This window comes from Saccopteryx bilineata, chromosome 8 (assembly GCF_036850765.1).
Source record: "Saccopteryx bilineata isolate mSacBil1 chromosome 8, mSacBil1_pri_phased_curated, whole genome shotgun sequence".
In the NCBI taxonomy this organism is placed as follows: domain Eukaryota; kingdom Metazoa; phylum Chordata; class Mammalia; order Chiroptera; family Emballonuridae; genus Saccopteryx; species Saccopteryx bilineata.
The window spans coordinates 57,871,528-57,881,257 of record NC_089497.1 but is presented as its reverse complement, the minus strand read 5'-3'; positions in this window follow the sequence as shown (position 1 = coordinate 57,881,257).

Sequence of the window (9,730 nt, the reverse complement as noted above, 5' to 3'; positions counted from 1 at the left end):
GAGCAAGGGGTCACTCTGTCTGCTGAAGCTCCCCAGTCAAGGCACATATGAGAAATCAATCAATGAACAACTAAGGTGCCCCAACAAAGAACTGGTGCTTTTCATCTCTCTCCATTCCTGTCTCTGTCTCTCATTAAACAAAGAAACATGCAACCATTATAAATATAAGACATCTTTTTAAAAGTACATTAGCTAATTAAAATTGGTAACAAAGTATATGTTTTGTGTCATTAATATTAAAATAAAAATTACAAAGTAATAGAAAGATGACAATTTTAAAGTAGGATTTCTCTTCCCCAAAACCTTCAAAGTCTGGGTAATCCAAGTTCTGAATTTAAAGGTATACTGAATGTTTATATGAGAAAATTATATTTTTGTTTTAACATATTAAATAAAATGTACTTAAAAAAATATGTCCACATGAAGACCTGCTACACAAATGTTCATAGCACCTTTATTAATATTGACCCAAACTGGAAACAACTCTAACATCCATCAACTGGTGAACAGATGAATATCGATGCAGTGAATATCACGAACTATGATAAATCCATACAATGGAATCCTACTCAGTAACAAAAGGGAACCAACTACAGATACATACAAGAACAGGTGAATCTCAAAAGCATTATGCTAAGTGAAAGAAGCCAAACACAGAAGATTACATATTATTTCATTCTATTTATATAACATTCTAGAAAAGGCAAAACAATAGCGAAACACAGAAGACTACATATTGTTTCATTCTATTCATATATGTGACATTCTAGAAAAGGCAAAACAATAGTGACAGAAAGCAAATCAGTGCTCACCGGATGGCAGAGGATGGGAAGGGGCCACGAGGGAGCATGTTAGGGTGACAGAAATACTCTGTCTCAGTGTGATGGTAGCTTCCCAAGTGAATCCATTTTTCAAAACTTACTGAACTGTACTCTTAAAATAGTGAATTCTGTTATTTGTAAGTTGTACCTCAATAAAGTAATAAATATTAAAATATATATAATGTGAAATAATACTTGTTGAGAAAAAAGAAATGAGGTAGGAGTTGAAGTGTTGGTGGGTAAGGAAAGGAAAGAGAAAATGAGAATATTAAAGAGAAACAGAGAGAGAAGGAGAGAACCAGAAAGGAAAGACAAAGACCTGAGAGATGCAGAGAAAGATCTACAAACATAGGGGCTAAACTGCCAGCACCAGAGACATACTCAGATAAAAACAGAGCGAAGGAAAAGAAGAGAAAAAAAAAAGGAGATCCCTAGAAGATGTGATAACAGTGATAGAATAATATTTGCTATTGTTACCTTTGGGAATATCAACACTAAAAAATAAATATTGAGTTATAGTTTTAATCTGTAGGCTTATACAGATTTATAAGGTTCTCAGTATTAGAACGGCTGTTATAGGTTACCTAGCCAGCCTCAACACAGGGCAAGAACCCCCCCTGCAGCCTCACCAGAGCTTGGTCTTCTTCCCCACCACTGCCTGTGCAGGGTGCTCAGATGTCACCCAGCAGCTGGGGTCCAGTGTCCAACAGCTGTAACTCTGAGGGTAAGCTGAATCTGCTTCCTCTTCCTCTCAGCTTTTATCCTACTTCCTTATTCAGAATCACACAAATTATGTCTTTCCTGCCCAACTTCAGAGAGTTGAAAGCAGAGGCTTTCATATACCCCTTGGAGTCCTCTCTCTTCCAAATTAAGTATTTCCCATTCCTTAAACTTCCCTCAGCACTCACTCTCCCCACCCACTTGGACTCTAGTCTGTCAGGCCCTCCTGGGGAGCATGGTGCTGCCAAGAAGAACTGAGAGACTGATCGATTTTCTTGTCTGGGCACACTATTTTTTTTGTTTTGTTTTGTTTAGCAAAAGAGACAGAGAGAGAGAGACAGAGAGATAGACAGATAGGGACAGACAGGAAGGGAGAGAGATGAGAAGCATCAATTCTTTGTGTGGCACCTTAATTGTTCGTTGATTGCTTCCTTGTAGGTGCCTTGACTGGGGGGCTCCAGAGGAGCCAGTGACCCCTTGTTTAATCCAGTGACCTTAGGCTCAAGCCAGTGACCTTGGGCTTCAAGCCAGTGACCTTTGGGCTCAAGCCAGCAATCATGCGGTCATGTCTATGATCCCATGTTCAAGCCAGCAATCCCACGCTCAAGCCGAAGAGCCTGTGCTCAAGCTGGCACCCTTGGGGTTTCGAACCTGGGTCCTCTGCATCCCAGGCTGCTGCTCTATCCACTGTGCCACCGCCTGGTCATGCTGGGCACACTGTTTTTTATTAACACAACCTATGCTTCATTTAAAACCCCCTCCCCACTTTTGTTGACAAAGGACATTTCAAATTGTGAAATATATCAGGTATATGAAAAGTACTGACTAAAATAGTCACTTAAGAACCCATCCTTCTGCTTTGACAATTTAATATGATGCCACATTTGCTTCAGACTTTTAAAGTCACATCTTAAGCCACATGTAACTTAGACATTACAGTGACACCCCTTTCACACTCCCTTCCCTCTCTGCCATGGAGAAACCATTATCATAAACTTGGTGTTTATCTTTCCCATGCATGTTTTTATATGGCTAAATGTATGAATCAGAAAATAATAGCATTGTTTTGCATGTTTTAAAATTCACATACATTGTGACACAGAGTATATCATTTTCTATAACTTAAGTTTTTGAGATTTAGCTTATTGATTCATTTAACTATTTAGCAATCCATTGAATTTTCCACACAATGTGTTTATTCGAACTCTTGTTGATGGGCATTTAGTTTTTTCCCATCTTCCCTGATGATGTTGCAACGAACAATCTTGAACATGATTCCTTGAGCTTGTGTGGGCACTTTCTCCAGGGCCGGTGCTGTGGCTGGGAGGCTGAACCAGTGAGTGTGTGCTTCTCGTTTCCTGGACATCACACATTGACCCTTATGCCATCCGCTTCATGCTAAGCTTGTGATCAGCTGATTTTATCATATAAAGTCCTATCAAGCAAGGTCTTCCCCAATATCCAATATGTTCTGCCTTTTTTTTTTTTTTTTTTTTACAGGGTCAGAGAGAGAGTGTCAGAGAGAGGGATAGATAGGGACAGACAGACAGGAACGGAGAGAGATGAGAAGCATCAATCATCGCCTGACCAGGTGGTGGCGCAGTGGATAGAGCATTGCACTGGGATGCAGAGGACCCAGGTTCGAGACCCCGAGGTCGCCAGCTTGAGCGCCGGCTCATCTGGTTTGAGCAAAAGCCCAGCAGCTTGAACCCAAGGTCGCTGGCTCCAGCAAGGGGCTACTTGGTCTGCTGAAGGCTCGCGGTCAAGGCACATATGAGAAAGCAATCAATGAACAACTAAGGTGTTGCAACGTGCAATGAAAAACTAATGATTGATGCTTCTCATCTCTCTCCGTTCCTGTCTGTCCTTGTCTATCTCTCTCTCTGACTCACTCTCTGTCTCTGTAAAAAATTTTAAAAAATTAAAAAAATAAATAGAGAAGCATCAATCTTCAGTTTTTCGTTGTGACACCTTAGTTGTTCATTGATTGATTTCTCATATGTGCCTTGACCGCGGGCCTTCAGCAGACCGAGTAACCCCTTGCTCGAGCCAGCGACCTTGGGTCCAAGCTGGTGAGCTTTGCTCAAACCAGATGAGCCCACGCTCAAGCTGGCGACTTCGGGGTCTCGGGGTCCTCTGCATCCCAGTCCAACGCTCTATCCACTGTGCCAGCACCTGGTCAGGCAATGTTCTGTTTTTAAAAGGCCTAAATTGTACCCTTGAGTGTCTCTAATAAGCAAGACACTGTGTGAGGGACTATAGGCATCCAGAAAGACAGTAGGTCCCTCACCTTTGAGGAGCTTACAAATAAATAAAGGTAAATCCAAGGCAGGCTGGCTCCCTAGATGGAGTGTCCTCACTGATGCTCCTAATAATTTATGCAAACCCACTGAGGAGGTGCGGACGCTGCTGCTTGGCAAGGGAGCAGAAAAGGGAAATGTGAGGACCGACTGTAAGTGGTGGGCCCGAGAGCACCTGTCCTTCAAGGATCACTTCCTTCAGTCTCATAACCCTCTACACGTGTGCAGTCTTCCTTCAGTCTCATAGCCCTCTACACGTGTGCAGTCTTCCTTCAGTCTCATAGCCCTCTACACGTGTGCAGTCTTCCTTCAGTCTCATAGCCCTCTACACGTGTGCAGTCTTCCTTCAGTCTCATAGCCCTCTACACGTGTGCAGTCTTCCTTCAGTCTCATAGCCCTCTACACGTGTGCAGTCTTCCTTCAGTCTCATAACCCTCTACACGTGTGCAGTCTTCCTTCAGTCTCATAACCCTCTACACGTGTGTAGTCTTCCTTCAGTCTCATAACCCTCTACACGTGTGCAGTCTTCCTTCAGTCTCATAGCCCTCTACACGTGTGCAGTCTTCCTTCAGTCTCATAGCCCTCTACACGTGTGCAGTCTTCCTTCAGTCTCATAGCCCTCTACACGTGTGCAGTGCTTCAGCGTGTGCAGAGTGCTTGCATATATATTATCCAGCATCTTCCCGGGGAGGCCGAGTGGGCACCTATCACCATCCCACTATGGAGAAGGAGCGGAGGCACAGAGGGGGAAGTGGATTGTACCACATCGTGAGGCCAGAAATGGCAGACCCCACGCTAGAACTCAGGTCTCCTGACTCCAAATCAGTGCCGTCCCCCAGATATCAGCGACTCCCCATAGCTAGAAATTCCTTCTCAATCTGTCCTCATATCAGGCTGAAAGGGAGATATGTTATGAACAAAAGTTCATGATATTTAATCCGGGCTCCTGACTTCCAAGGCTGGCAGATGGGCCTTGACAGCCAGGCCCCAAGTGCTTGTAGGGCTCCCCCTTCTCTTGCTGTCTCGGCCTGGGTACTCACAATCCTCACGAGGAAGAACAATTCCACCCGTCACTGGAAGTATCTATATATTTTCTAGAAAACACAGCCATCACTACATTTATAGAACTAGGGTACAGACATCTGGAACTATTCACTCATCCTCCAAATGCCTCTCCCTTTGCCTCTATCGAAGCTTTGTCAGTTTCCTCTCCTGAGTGTTCTCACCTCCACTTCTGCCTGTCAAAACCTTACCCACACCTGAGTAGCCAGCACAATACTGAAGAACAGAGTCAGAGGATGGACACTATCCACATGGAAAACTTACTATATAGCTTTAGTAATCAAGACAGTGTGGTATTGGTGGAAGAACAGACTCATGGATAAACAGAAGAGAGGGTAGAACCCAGAAATAGACCCACACTTGTCTTTATTCCATTTCAAGTTGTATTTTGTGTATGGTTTAAGATAAGGATTCCCATTTCATTGTTTTGCATGTGACTATAGTTTTTTCAGCCCCATTTATTGAAGAGACTGTCTTTTTTCCATTGTATATTCTTGGTGTCCTTGTCAGAGATTAGATGCATATCCACCACATATGCATGAATTTATTGCTGGGCTTCCTATTCTGTTCCCTTTATCCATATGTCTATTTTTATGCCAATACTATATTGTGTTGTTTACTAAAGCTTTATAACATTTTGAGTTCACCACCAGCAAGGGAAATACATAAAAATTTCAGGAATATTTTGTCTCCCTTTCCCTGACACTTTAAAAATAATCTTCAAGATCAAGAAAAGCTGAATAACAGCCTATTCTCATGATTTACCTCCATTCTGGCATAATCTGGTTTTTCAGTGGTGGTGAAACACACCAAGGAAGGCATTTTCCTGGAGAAAAAGAAATGTTGAGTTTTGAGAGAAAAACAGGAGAAATGTGGCAACAACTTGTACTCATGAAAGGTCCTTTCTTCAAGAGTTTATTAAAACAAAAATAATTAAAAAAACCCCACAAAACCCAACCAGATGGCTTTAAATGGTTATTGTGTTTCAAAATGTTGACTTGTTACATCCAAAGATCCTCCCTGTGTTCCAGAAAAACAATTTCTCCCAAGAGAGTAGCCAAGTCTTAGTTCAGTGAGGTTAAGAAGTCTGTCTGATTGGAGGAGTATTTCCTAAAGCACCCACCGTATGACTTATGTTCAGGTGCATGGAGGCACATGCCTCTAGGATGAATCACTATGATTTTTGTCCTCAAGAGACTCATACTTAAGCTGTAGAATGTAGAGAGCTAGTGCTCAGCTGGGTGATTAAATTCAATATCTTTATTAAACACTTTGGCTCTGCCATTAAACAGACCTCCACTGTGTATGGCAGCATCAGCATAACTGCTGCCCCAGAGAACGCCCAGTTGGACAGTCTGTCAAGGGAGGATCTCCAGGTCATTTTACGGTTGGGTAATGGATTGCGCTATTCCTACCAATTGGGGGATGGGGTGGGTACACTGCCCCATCCTTGTGGAACTGCAGGGCTATCTTGGGCTTTATGTGGAACTATTCTTCCAGTTCTCCAAATGAAAACACAGGCCCTGGCTGGTGGCTCAGTGGATAGAGCATCAGCCCAGCATATGGATGTCCTGGGTTCAATTCCTGGTCAAGGCACACAGGAAAAGTGACCATCTGCTTCTTCCCCTCTCTCTTTCCCACAGCCAGTGGCCTGACTGGTTCAAGCATAGCTCTGGGCACTGAGGATAGCTTGGTTGGTCCCAGGTGCTAAAAATAGCTCAGTTTGAGCATTCGCACCAGATGCTGGATTGCCAAGTGGATCCTGGCCAGAGCACATGTGGGAATCTGTCTCACTATTGCCCCTCCTCTCACTTAAAAAATTTAAAAAAGAAAAAATATCCCTGGCCAATTGGCTCAGTGGTTGAATGTTGGTTTGGTATATGAAAGTCCTGGGTTCGATTCCTGGTCAGGGAACCCAGGAGAAGCAACCATTTGCTTATCTAACTCTACCCCCCTTCCCCTCCTGAAGCCATGGGCTCAAATGGTTCGAGTAAGTTGGCCCCATGCACTGAGGATGGCTCCATGGCCTTCCCTTAGGCACTAAAATAGCTTTGTTGCCGAACAATGGAGCACAGTTCCAGATGGGCAGAGCATCGCCCTGTAGGGGGCTTGCCAGGTGGATCCCAGTCGGGGGCATGCAGGAGCCTGTCTGTCTCCCTGCCTCTCACTTAATAATAAATAAATAAATATGAAGACACAAAGGGCTGCACTGCATTTGGGACATGGGCAGCACCACAGTGCATAGCCAGTCCCAGCTGAGGCTGCCTTTTGGTCTGGATAAAGATAAGCCTGAGCTGCTAGAGAGGCAAGTAGTTGCCCTGTTAGCCCATCCCAAAGGCCATGCCAGAGAGCGCATGGATGTTAGTCTGTCACTGCCTCAGTGACTGCTTACTGGGCTCAGAGGCAATGCTTACTTCGGTTTATTTTTGTTATTTTTTGAGGCCCTTGCCTAGGTTGAGACTTTTCAGCCCAGGCACAGTTTTCTTTTTAACTCTGTGTCATTTGCTCGGGAAGGCAAGCTCTTTGAGAAGAGGCAGCCGGTGTGGTGTGGGAGCGGCACCTTGGAGTGAGCCAGTGCCGTTCCAGTTCAGTCGGTCTCAGCTAGGTACTTACCCTCCCCACACCGCAGTGTTCTCACCCGCGTGCAGAACAAGCCCTGCAGTTCCAGTCCAGTCGGTCTCAGCTAGGTACTTACCCTCCCCACACCGCAGTGTTCTCACCCGCGTGCAGAACAAGCCCTGCAGTTCCAGTCCAGTCGGTCTCAGCTAGGTACTTACCCTCCCCACACCGCAGTGTTCTCACCCGCGTGCAGAACAAGCCCTGCAGTTCCAGTCCAGTCCGTCTCAGCTAGGTACTTACCCTCCCCACACCGCAGTGTTCTCACCCGCGTGCAGAACAAGCCCTGCAGTTCCAGTCCAGTCGGTCTCAGCTAGGTACTTACCCTCCCCACACCGCAGTGTTCTCACCCGCGTGCAGAACAAGCCCTGCAGTTCCAGTCCAGTCGGTCTCAGCTAGGTACTTACCCTCCCCACACCGCAGTGTTCTCACCCGCGTGCAGAACAAGCCCTGCAGTTCCAGTCCAGTCGGTCTCAGCTAGGTACTTACCCTCCCCACACCGCAGTGTTCTCACCCGCGTGCAGAACAAGCCCTGCAGGCTTCCAGCTGAAAACAGGCTGTGGTCGGAAAACTAAAGATTATAGAATTGCTTTTTGGAAGCCACCCTAAAACCCAGGCCTCTGTGAGAAAACCTTGGCCAGTTAGGAGACAAGGGAGAGCGCGCCACAGGCAAGCCAGCCTGGGGCCTTCCTTTGAGCCTTGGCTCAGGAAGCTCTCACGGGACACCTGGCCCTCCCTTACGGTGTCCATATCTGCAGAGACTAATAAGCTAGTTAAAAATGGGTGTGGGTAGCACTTTACAATTCATGCACCTACCGCGTGCGCTCTCCAGATGCATAGGGTTTTGTTGCTCCCAGAAGTTTCACCTCTTGTGAAAAGTATTTCTACCCAGGTTACATCTTCTCCAGCTTTGCCACTAGGCAGCTCCTCACCGTCCAAGGCACCTGATTCGCCAAAGAGCACAGCATTGTAAGGTTCTCCCCTCACTCACAACTCGTCCTGCCCCGTGCTGCCTCTCCTCAGGGGTTTGGTGGGCTCAGCCTCCTTCTCTGTCCGGAGCAGCGCCTTGCAGGGGTCCCCAAACTTTTTACACAGAGGGCCAGTTCACTGTCCCTCAGACCGTTGCAGGGCTCCTCTCACTGACCACCAATGAAAGAGGTGGCCCTTCCGGAAGTGCAGTGGGGGTCCGGATAAATGGCCTCATGAGGCTGCATGCGGCCCGGGGGCCGTAGTTTGGGGACGCCTGTGAGGGAGGGCTATGTGCTGCCACCTCTGATCAGAGCCAGTCGGCCCGCCTGCCAAGGTGCCATTTAACAGAAGCTAGAGCTTTTCCTTCAGCGGCACCTTGGCTGACGTTGGAGAAGAGCGCCCTCTTGTGTTAGTTCTTGGAAGAGACAAAGCGGCTTCCTCCAGCCTAGGTGAGGCCTCTGGGATTTGTCCTGCAGGGATGCACAGGGTGGAGCTGAACTGGTTCTGGGCAGAGAGGTGGAGAGGGCAGATAGGAGGATTCTTTTTTTTTTTTTTTTTTGTATTTTTCTGAAGCTGGAAATGGGGAGAGACAGTCAGACAGACTCCCGCATGCGCCCGACCGGGATCCAATCGGCACGCCCACCAGGGGGCGATGCTCTGCCCCTCCGGGGCATCGCTCTGTCGCGACCAGAGCCACTCTAGCGCCTGGGGCAGAGGCCAAGGAGCCATCCCCAGTGCCTGGGCCATCTTTGCTCCAATGGAGCCTCCGCTGCGGGAGGGGAAGAGAGAGACAGAGAGGAAGGAGAGGGGGAGGGGTGGAGAAGCAGATGGGCGCTTCTCCTGTGTGCCCTGGCCGGAATCGAACCCGGGACTTCTGCACGCCAGGTCGATGCTCTACCACTGAGCCAACCGGCCAGGGCGATAGGAGGATTCTTAAGCTCCAGGAAGCCCCGCCGTGCACACTTGGCCTCTCAGGCTGCTCATGGACCGAACACATCTGTCATTGACCCTCCTCTCCTGTGACACCCAAAACTCAGCCCACCTGTTCACAGCAAGCTCAACAGCCTCTGTGACTGAAGAAGGGAAAGGTGGGAGAGGCATCAAGCAGGGTGTCGGAGTGTGACCCAGGGCACCTGGCTGTCCATTGAAAGTACCCCCTCCAGCCCCGTAGCCTCCATCTGTGCCTTCGTGGTCCTGCAGTGACCAATAGACCAGTCCAGCATTCTGCAGGGGGAGGGGAGG